Source organism: Saccopteryx leptura, chromosome 2, assembly GCF_036850995.1.
Source record: "Saccopteryx leptura isolate mSacLep1 chromosome 2, mSacLep1_pri_phased_curated, whole genome shotgun sequence".
Lineage (NCBI taxonomy): Eukaryota > Metazoa > Chordata > Mammalia > Chiroptera > Emballonuridae > Saccopteryx > Saccopteryx leptura.
The window spans coordinates 183,648,262-183,659,292 of record NC_089504.1 but is presented as its reverse complement, the minus strand read 5'-3'; the positions used below and the strand labels follow the sequence as shown (position 1 = coordinate 183,659,292).

General features: G+C 53.3%; 1 long non-coding RNA gene across 1 annotated transcript; it reads right to left on the bottom strand.

Moving 5' to 3' along the window:
• Positions 1 to 382: 382 nt before the first annotated feature.
• LOC136395240 (uncharacterized) lies at positions 383 to 10,290 on the bottom strand. Its single transcript, XR_010749298.1, has 3 exons — positions 10,235 to 10,290; positions 5,307 to 5,421; positions 383 to 658 (listed from the first exon to the last, which is right to left on the bottom strand). It is a non-coding gene; the product is annotated as an uncharacterized lncRNA (long non-coding RNA).
• Between the last annotated feature and the right edge of the window lie 741 nt (positions 10,291 to 11,031).

Below are 11,031 nucleotides of genomic sequence, written 5' to 3'. Positions count from 1 at the left end.
TGGAGAAGGGGACTTCACGGGGCAGAATTGGGCTTTTAGAAGGCTTTGAGAGGCTGAGAAGAGCTTTTAGGTATGTTATGAAGGACTCCACGAGCTACAAGGACTCCTGATCAGGGAGCAACTGTACAATATTATATAAAATCCTCTCCCTGCCCCTCACCCAGTGGCTGCCCTGGGAGCCAGGAGGAGCTCCTGCAATATGGTAGCCAGACTGGCCCAGCCTGCAAAGCCCCTCATTGACCCCCCCCCCCCCCCCAGCCACCACTTGTCCCTTTCAGTCCTGGCTATATATTCCAGCCTCTTCTCAGGGACTTCACTGCTAGAACTGGATGTTGCATCTGGCTTTCTCCTCAGAAGACAATTTATGGCAACATTCGGAGACTTTGTTTTAATGAAGTTGCAAAAGTAGGTTAATGGGATGTGGGTGTTTTTTATTCTTCTCCCCCTGCCCCATCTCCACCCCTGGGTGAATGAATGATGCTTCTCCCAGCATGACTCAAAGTCTGGCAGAGGATCTCAGGCCTGGACTCGTCTCTTTCTTGGCTTTCTGCTCAACTCCTCAGCGCTCTTCCTCCCTGCTGCTGGGAAGGTACTCTGAGTGTGTAGCTCCAATTCCTTCTGCTTCTGCTGTGGCCCCAGAAGATGCTCTAAAGTCTGCCTAGAGGCAAAGAGCATGGCAGAGTTGAGTGACAGGGGCTGGAGTGGGGGAGTAGCAGTGGTGGGACCCTGAGGAAGAAGGGAGCCAGAGTTATAGGTAACGGACATTTTTTTTTTTGAGAGACAGAGAGAGAAACAGACAGGAAGAGAGAGAAATGAGAAGTAATAACTTGTGGTTGTGGCACTTTAGTTGTTCATTCATTGCTTTTTCATATGTGCCTTGACTGGGGGGCTCCAGCCAAGCCAGTGACCTTGGGCTTCAAGCCAGCGACCTTTGGGCTCAAGCCAGCAACCATGGGGTCATGTCTATGATCCCACTCTCAAGCCGGTGACCCTGCACTCAAGCTGGTGAGCCCAAGTTCAAGCCCACAACCTCGGGGTTTCAAACCTGGGTCCTCAGTGTTCCAGGTTGACGCTCTATTCACTGAACCACCAGCTGGTCAGGTGGTAATGGACTTCTTTTGGGTTGGAGAGACATGGAGGTAGCATGGGCCTGGAGAACTCTGCAAGTTTTGGGGGGAGGAACCGAGTTTCTGGGAGCCTCTCCAATTGCTGTTCCTGCCTTTCTAATTTATCTGTGTCTCCTGATGCTGTGCCTAATACATGGCTGTCTTTGCAAATGTTTGCTGAGTGGTTGATGAATGTAAGAGTTCTCTATCCTGAGTCTCTAAAGCTAGAACTCACCTTTATCTGTGCTTACCTCTGAAATGGCCCTCAGCCTATTTCTGCTTGGGAACCCCCCCCTCTTACCACCTGTCTGCCCAATCCTTGCTCCACACTTCCATCTCTCAGGAAATACCCCATGATTAAACTGCAAGAACTATTCTCCATTTATTCATCTGGGTCCAAGATGAGAGTCTGTCATCCCTGGAAGGTAACAGGAGAAAGGGCTATATCTTTTTCCTTCGGGTTCTCCCCAGCTCAGTAACACCCAGGTAGGGCTCTAGATTGAGGTGGGAGCGCAGAGCCTAGTTGTTGCAGGGGACACACACCCAGGAATACCATCCTGCTGCCTAGGCCCTTCTCCACGGTCCTTCCTTGTATAGGAAGCTAGTGGCATGCACAGTATCTGGCCTTCAATCACTCTCACAACCCCAAACTCTTGCTGTCAGTAAATGCTTCTGGTGACCAAGGTTTTGGACCTGAATACCAAGATGGGAGGGAGCAGGGCCTTGCTGTCCTGTAACCTCAGATTACTTCCCTCTTCTGGGAACCTGGGTCACCTCTGTCCTCCCCTCACCTCCTGGCTGTGTTTTACACCTTAGCTCCCTTCCCTTCTGGGCCCAGGCAGAAGCACAGGCTTCTGGCCTATGCTATACAGATGAGTCCTATACAAATTCCAGAGAAACCCTACCTTAAAGACCCGAACACCCCACCCTAATCCCCAAGGCAACTCTGCAATAATCCCCAAACCTTACACCAGCATCCAGAACCTACAATCACATGCCCAACCCCTGTGGTAACACTCAGAACTACCTGGCCCAGGAAGTGTGCTACAGTGCCACCCAACATAGCACAGGTACCTCAACTCAGCTCCTTCCCTGAGGAGCGCCTGAGCCTTTTGAGCTGGCCGTCTGACCCCGGCCAGAGTGCTTTCTTTCTTGACCAGACAGGGCATCCTTCTTGAAGACTGAAAAACCCTCCCTGACCTTGCTCTCCACTGAGTTTCGCTGCAGCTAAAGGAAAGGCGGGTGCACAGGGCTGGATGTGGGCTGGTTGGAGCATGGAAGATGTCTGTCCAGGTCTGGCAGAGGGACCCTGTGGTCTGCCACTTTGTCAGGATGTCCAAGGAACTTGAATATGAGACCTGGAGATTAGACCTTGAGAGACTCTACACAAATAAGTCAGGTCCAGTTTTATTCAGAGATGGGTGAGTAGAACAAAGAAGTGACTTCTCTTTTACTCAGCCCGAGCTGAAGGCCCCCTCACCTGGGGGAAGGGTCTGGGAGGTAAACAGACCAGATGGCCCCTAGTGGGGCAGGGGAACCCAGAAGACATGAGTGTTTCCAGTTGATGTGGGAATCCTAGGGCTTCTGTGGCAGTTTTCAATGATGAAGAGAGACATGACTGCTGGGTTCCCAGGACCTTGGAAACCAGACAATGTCCAAATGTACATGCATCTACTGGGCAGTTCTGTTTCAGGTCTGGATCAGGGTGGACACTAAGGGTGCAGATGATGGCGGTTCAGAGGGAAGACACAGAGGTCCACCCCCTGGTCTGATGAAGGAGAGTCCCACCAGGGCTGACTTAGTCATAGTCAGAGGGGGGCAGGGAGGAAAAGGAAAGTGTAATCAAGGGTTTCAGGTCAGGAGGGCTTCAGGGAGGAGGAGAGTGGGTAGCAAGATCAGAAGAGAAGAGAGGAGCAGAGTTGGGGAGGGTTCTCGTTGGTAATTCTGCAGGTCTATAGGCAGTGAGGGCTGTCAGTTCAACCTGCAGGCACCAGAGGTTAGAATCTCTGGATGTAAAATTGTAAGGAGAATGAAATGCAGAGTTAGGAGGCATAGGGACTCCAGGGTTTGCCCGCAACCCTCAACCTTGAGCAATTTACCCACACTGTTAGTGTCTTATTTCTCTAAGCTTAGAGAGAACATCAAGCATTTCTGACTTTTAAAAAAATCTTCTTTGACAGATGAGAAAACCACTTGGGATAAGGCCACTTGGGCCCACTATCTGATGGAGTAAAGCAGTGTCAGTCCTACCCTGGTTTGTGAGAAGGACAGTTGTGATGGGGGCTTGGGCAGCATTCCAGTCCCAGCTCTGCTGTTAGCTGGTCCTTTCTACAGGCCTTGGTTTCCCTATCTGTGAAACAAGGGGAGTTGTGCTGGCTGATCACTCAGAGCCCCACCCTTTATCTGATACTTGTTTAATAAAGTTCAAGGTCCTTATAAGAATCAGATGAGATCATGAATGCTGGAAAGCTTTGCCAAAATATAAAGCATGCTTTCAACGTAAGGAGTCGAGGGGCTGCCTGGGGCTGGGGCAAGGTGCTTTGAGGTGGGTCCATTGGGTCTGGGACCCCTGCAAGGCAGATTCAGGGAGCTCAACTTAGACTGATGCCACCCCCTTCCCACAGCCACGCTTTCTCCCTTCCCTGCCCAGCCCAGGCTCTGGAGACCAAGCCCTGCTCAGGCTGGGGGTGGGGCTCCTAGGGGTAGGGGCAGAGGGGGCGGGAGCCTCCCTTCCCAGTGGCTCCAAGCTGGAGCAGGGCAATTACGCTGGAGGATTTATGTCCCTTTGCCTTTAATCGGAAACTCCGTGTCAAGAAGAAAAATCTGCACTGTCCTCCGGCCCAGCTTCCTGCTTTGTCATTATTATTGGAGGAAGGTTGATTTGGAAACTTAAAGAAAAGTGGGATTGGGGATGGGAGCCACCAGGGAAGGGGAGGTGTAGGGCAGAAGGGTGGCCTTCCTACTGATTGTCCTGGTTTGTCACAAGAAAAGGATAAAGGGCAGGACGAGGGCTGGGAGTACTGGGGGGGGGGGCGAGTGAGAAGAGACTAGGGAGACACTAGGGAAAGGGTAGGGGCTGGGAGATCATGGAAGGAAGGGGTGTCCAGAAGCTGAGGGGACACCAGGAGCAAGGGAAAGGGTGGGTAACCATGGGGGACAGCCAGGGGTTGAAGGGACTTGGAGAGAGAGGAAGAAGAGAACTAGGGCTCAAGGTGGAGGGAAGGGCATCCAGGAGCTGGATGGACATTATTAGGGAGGAGATGGTGGGATAACAGTGCAAGGAACCAGGGGCTCTCAGAGGGATGCTGGAGGAGAGAGGGAGTGTGGAGTAACCAGAGGGGACACAGGGTTAGGGGAAGAGGCTAGAAGAGGGAGGGGTATCCAGAGGGATAGTCATGGGCTGGAGCTTGTGGGGGGTTGGGTCAGGGACCTTGGGACTGTGGCTATCTCAGCCTTTACCTGCTGACGTGTCCCTGAGAAAGCCACTCCTCCCCTGGCCCACCCAAGACCTGTTGTCCCTGGTCTCCTGGGTGGAGGGAGTGACCTCCCACAAAGCTGCAGGTTTCCGACCCTGGCCGGTTGGCTCAGCGGTAGAGCGTCGGCCTGGCATACGGGGGACCCGGGTTTGATTCCCGGCCAGGGCACATAGGAGAAGCACCCATTTGCTTCCCCCCCCCCCCTCCTTCCTCTCTGTCTCTCTCTTCCCCTCCCGCAGCCAAGGCTCCATTGGAGCAAAGATGGCCCAGGCGCTGGGGATGGCTCCTTGGCCTCTGCCCCAGGCGCTAGAGTGGCTCTGGTCACGGCAGAGCGACGCCCCGGAGGGGCAGAGCATCGCCCCCTGGTGGGCAGAGCATCGCCCCTGGTGGGCGTGCCGGGTGGATCCCGGTCGGGCACATGCGGGAGTCTGTCTGACTGTCTCTCCCCATTTCCAGCTTCAGAAAAATACAAAAAAAAAAAAAAAAAAAAAAAAAAAAAGCTGCAGGTTTCCCCTTCCACTTCAGGAGCTGTGTCTCTGAGCAGTGGGGTACAGTGACTGGGAATATGCTGAGGGGAGCCCCTAACCCTCAGGCCCTTCGAGGACTGGAACGAAGTCTCCAAGGGGGAAAGGCCTGTGCTCTGGGAAAGGAGAGGGATCCAGAAGAGAAGCCATCTGTCCTAGCATCTACCCCATCTTTGATGGAAGTCCCCCTAGTGTCTTACCTGTTATCCCCACTGCTGCCAGGATTTCAATCTGATATGTGGAAAGGCACCAGCTCTGGAATCAGTCCCTGGCACTGACACCCTTGTGCACTTTTGTGAACCTCAGGTTTTGCGCCTGTAACATGGAGACAGTAGTAGCTACATGACAGTAACATCTACGACTACTCTATGATTAGAGACAATTGGGTAAAGTATCCAGCATGTAGTAAACCTTCAAAAGACACCATGCCCATTTGGGGGCAGTGCCCAATATCTGCAACTTCTTTGGTTTATGAAGCACTAATTAATTCTTTGTTCTTCTTCATTTGATCCCCATGATGACCTAATAAAGGAGCCTGGGTAGCGTCACTATCCTCACTAGTGATGGGAACCTTGGCCCAGAGCCCCTGGCGGACTTGCCCAAGGCCACACAGCACATCACTGGGACAGCCAGGTGGGACAGCCCCATAATACCACGTGAGGGGTTTGAAGATCTTCCCCTGGTTCTCTTTCCTCCATTCTTCCCCCGGAGCTCCACACTCAGCCCCTTGTCCCTGGGATCTGGGTCAAGTTTGGGGTGCTCAGTGAATTGGCTCTGTTTCTGATCCTCCTGCAGCCTGGGCTGTACCCACCCTCACGCACCTCCTCCCCAGCTCAACTAAGAGGTTTTATAGCCGTTTACAAGCGATTTCTGTCCATATATCACCGGAGATATATAGCCAGGCAAATATTAGGGACCCAAGCGGAGGTTTTAAGAGGCGAGTTTTACTGCTGCTGAAAGAAGGTGTAATGGACAGCCTGCGGAGACCCACTTCCCTCTTGTGTGTGGCCTGGTGGTGGCAGCATGGACTGACATGCAGTCTGGAAAAATCTCTGTGAAGCTTGAATATCATGCCGGCAACCAGGGATGCCTGGGTGGAGGGTAGTGATCCAAGGGTGGGCTCTGTTCTTCGGAGAGCCCTGCCAGCTGTGGGGAGGAGACCAGAAGTCACAGGCTGGCTTGGACAGGACGCCCTCTCCACCCCCGAGCAAGAAGACACTGAGTTCCAGCAGTTCGATCCATAGAAACATGGATTGAAGTGAGACGCCAGGAAAGCACTTCCCCACATGGGCCACTGGAAGAGACTGCCACATTGCCTTCTGCTGGGATTCTTTAAAAACTGGGTCTGAGCCTGGCTGGGTAGCTCAATGAATAAAGTATTGACCCGGCTTGCCAGAGGTCACAGACAGAGGAGTGGACATGACCTCTTACTCTCTTGGGTCCTGTCGGGTGATGAAGGTGTGCAGAGGAGGTCATCCTTGCCCTCCTCTACCTCTCTGTCCCAAGCCCCAGCCCAACTGGCCCCTGCCCCATGTGGGCAGCTGCATTTAGGCCGGTGCCGAGGGGTAGGAGAACCTTCTTGGCTTGCAGCATGTGGTGAGATGTTCCGGGGAATCCTCGCTCCTGATTTAAGCGGCTCCGACAGCTTTATGGCGTCTCTTCAAGTGAGCCCCCAACGTTGGCCGTTTAACTTTTTAGTGTCGTTTAATGCTTAGGCTCCAGCGGACAGGCAGGCCCCTCGGCCCCAGAGGCAGCGGCACTAAATCAGGACACTCTGAGGCTCCGATAAATAATTTTTACAGGGCACGAAGCCCATAGATCACTAGTAGGGTTGGGGGGGGGGGGGAGAGTGGCTGTGATATTTCAACCGATTGTCATATATGACTACCCCGTGCTCTGATCCAGGTCATCCACGTGGCAGCCGGCTTCATAACCACATTCAGCTCCAGGGTCCTTGACATGGGGCATGGGAGGTGTGGTGGGGAGTTGGTGCCTCCAATAGCCCACAGCCTGCAGGTGGCCTGGGAACACATGGACTGCTGACCTGCCCTAGTCAGCAGAGTGCAGGTGACCCAGTCGGAGCTCCCCCTGGCACTGGAAGGAAGGAAGGCTGCCAGCAGGGTGGGCCCAGAGGAAGAGAAAGGACTTTCTGTAGCCCCTCCCCCCAAACCACTTTAAACTGCCTTCCGGGTTCCCCTAACAACTGCAAAGCTGAGGGCCAGTGAGAGAACAGGTACCGGGCCTGCAGGAGCGAGGGCAGTGCTGCAGCCTGCCCGGGAACAGGAATGCTCACCACTAGTGAAAGAGACAGAGCAGCAGAGACAGGGCTGGGGGAGGGGAGAGAGAGGAATAGTAGAGAGCAATGGAGAGGGACAGAAAATTGAAGATGGAAAGACACAGGAAGATTCAGAGAGAAAAAGGGAGTGAAGAGCAAGGGGAGACAGAAACCCACCCTGAAAGGACACTCCAACAGTCTTTTCCTAGAGGCTGGTATCAAGCCAGAGAGACTATGTTATGGAGAGGCCCAGGGAGGGATGGTGTTCCTGCCAGGCCTCTCCATAACATGTCTGTGCCCTCTGAGGACGCCCTCCGACTGGCAGCAGGCCTGTGTCTCTGCACCAGCTCCGCACTGCTCCGCACCCAGCCCTCCCCTTCAGTGCCCTTGCCCTGTCCCCTCATCTGTAAGATCCTGGGATTTGCAGGGACACTTAATCCATATGGAGCTGATTCATTCCCATCTAAATCATCTCCTTGAGCCTCCCTAAGAGCCCTCTGATGTGCCAGCCGCCATTCCTCTCCCCCGGCAGTGGTGGGCTGGGGGCTGCCAGTAAACAAACCTCAACCGCCATCCATCTACCCGGGCATCGTCCATCAGTCCAACCGGGACCATTCATCTCTCCACCCTGCTCCTCCCACCCCGGCCCTCCAATCCCTCCATCAGTTGGTCAGTCTCTCTGTGTGTCCCCTCCTCCACGTGCCCCTCTCATATAACCTCCTCTGTTCTGCCTTATTTTGGGAAGGATCTTGAGGGGTCGTCTCTACCACCCATCTGCCTGCAGACAGGAGTCTTACCTCACCCCTCACACAGCAAGACAGGGTGTCTTTCACTGCCTTCAGAAGAGAGGACTTCTGCTGATGTCACTGTATAGCAGTGACATCTCATGCTCAGGGAAGTTCTTTCTTGTGTATGGCTTGGGTGTCTGAGATTCACGTGTGCTCACAAGTCTGGCCCCGGGCGAGGGTATGGAGTTCTGTGCAGGCATGAGCGTCCCCGAATTATGTGCAGGCATGAGCGTCCCCAGCATCTGTAATATGGACCTTTTAGGGTTAGTGTGGCACCTGGAGTGCGAGACCAATGACAAAGCCCTTCCTCGTGCCTCTGCCAGCGGAGCCAGTCCCGTGCCCACTGGGTGCCCCATAGCGATAGCCTGCTGGCCATGAGCTTATTTTTCAGCTCCAGTGAGTCCAGCAGCCTCACATATTCCCCAGGGAAGTTTTCAGTGGAATGACCCAGTGGGTCTGATGCAGGACCCAGATCATGGCACCCCGAGCCTGGCAGGGTCTGCAGGAAACACTGAGGACAGTCACTCACTTCTGCACTCCAGCCCAAATTTCTTAGCCCTGGCCTGTGGGCTGAGCTTTCCCCAAATGTCTATCTTGACTGAGGGGGAGAAGGAGGAGCAGCAGCAGGTGCCGGCAGGGCCTTCCACGGCACTGACGCCGGGAAGCCCTTATGTTTCCCATGCATTCATTAAGAGGGGGCATTGCTGCCCCAGCCTCACCTCTCACATCTTCACATCAGCCTGGGAGTGGCAATTCTTGGACAAAGCGGTGGCTCTCCTGGCCCCTCAGGAGAGGAGACAGAAGCATTTGTTTTGGTTGCATCTCAGTTTCTCTATCCACAGCACCAGTTGGGAAACAAATTTGTCTCTGAAGTAGAGTTTGAGTTAGATGGTAGTTGCCCTGCAGAGGGCTGTTTCTGGCACTAGTGGAAGGGTTTAGGGTGGTGGGCGTGGAGTCATGGGGGGGATGAGGGCAGCACCTGTGACAGGCATGTCCTCCCTTGGATTCCACAGTAATGGTGAGTGGGAGAGGCAGAGGAGAGGGAAGTGGGGAAGAAGGGTCTGCAGATGCCCCAAGTGCTGGTGCCAGTCCCTCTGCAAGACCTAGAACATTTTGTTGAGCATCTGACCTCCCCCAGGCCAGACCAGACCAAACCAGGTAGAGAATCCCTTGTGTGAGCTCCAGCCCTCCCTCATTCTCCCCACTCCCCACATGATTTGCCAGCACCTTTTCCCATTGTCATTGGTCCCCTTCAGGGAGCCACTATGAGTACACAGGACAGATGGGGCTCTTTCAGCTGCCATCCAGCTGTGAGGATCTCTGACCATGCCCCTTCTACTCCCCCCATAGGAGTGAAGGCTCTAATTCTAGTCTGAAAGATAAGAAGGGTAGGGTGAGGGGACAGAGGCTGGAGGGGGCATGGGGAAGCTAACCACTTGCCCCAGTTGTGTGAACATACGTGCGGGAGGGGAGGGGCCTGCAGGTGGCATGGCCCAGCTTAAAAGTGATGGAGTGCTTCTTGGTTCTCTGAGCTAGAGACATATGGTATATATAAGGCCAAGAAAAATGAGAAATTATTTCCTAAGAGAGAGAGGGCATGGGGGAATAAGACAAAATTCAAGCCAGGGAGATCCAGTGCCACCAGGCCCCCATCACCATGGTGACAACCCATCTGTACTTGACTGGATCAAAGTCCAAGAAGAAGAAGAGTCCTGAGAACTGGCCCTCGGGACCTCTAGGGGGAAAGTTGATCTCCAAAACGTGCGTTTCCCTAAAGTCACATAGAGCAAGGGGCACAAGGCACAGCTTTTCAAATGTTCAGGTGGGACAGCTAGTGGAGCTTTACCCATCTTCCTCCTTCCTCTCTCTCCATTCCTCCCCTCTCTCCAGTCCAATGGGAACCAACATTCTCTTCCCCCATTGGCTTGTATCTCATGGTCCTCCACAGCTTCCTGCACTCAGTGGCTCTTACCCTCTCTCGTTCCCTCTGAAACTCCCCTTCCTGAAAAAGCTTCCCAGGCTTCTCTTCTTATATAGCCCCTGCCTCTAAATAGAATTCACTTACCCAAACTTGTGGCTGATACAAGTCCTTTTGGATCTACTTGTGGGATGGCACCTTTGTCCAACAGGGCTTGAAGTTTCTTTTGTTTGTTTCTATTACTCAGAATATCCATTAGTCCAAATTTGGCCTTGACTTACACAATTTAGGCAAGGCTCCAAGGGTTTATGTGGTCACCAGCACAGCTCCAGGAGCAATTTGATTTTTGATAGCGTTGACAGCCCTTATTCTGACTTCATGAGGCAGAAGTGTCTGGAAGGACGCTGAGGGGGCTTAGAGGGCCCCTGTGTATGACTGAAGCACTTCTCCTGGGGAAGCTAACTCTTGCGACAGCAAGCAGTGACCGAGGCTGGACAGCAGGTAGAACTTTTGAAGGCTCTAAACTTTGAAGGAAAGATATCCAGGTTTCAGCCAAACCTTTGAGGATGGGTGACCTTGACCTTTCCAAGCTCTGAGGGTGCAGAGGGAGTGAGTCTGAAAAGGTTTACTTCTATCCTTGGAAGACTGACCCAAAAGAGGGAGGGCAACTTCCTCTTTCAAGAGCCCTGACTCATTCACTCTCAGTGCTGTCCCATCCACATTTTCTTAGATAATTGTTCTTTGGCCAGAAATCTGGTTCTTGAGCCCCCTCTCTTATTCTTGTCATGATCTGGGAACTGTCTTGGGGAACCAACTCCAGCTCCATCTGATGGAGCCAGAAAGACAGAGGAAGAGCCACTTCCTGAGTGATGCAGCAAGCCTGCCAGGTGCTGGGACTGCCCCCTCATACAGGACTGCCTTCTTCTCTTTTTTGAATGTGAAGG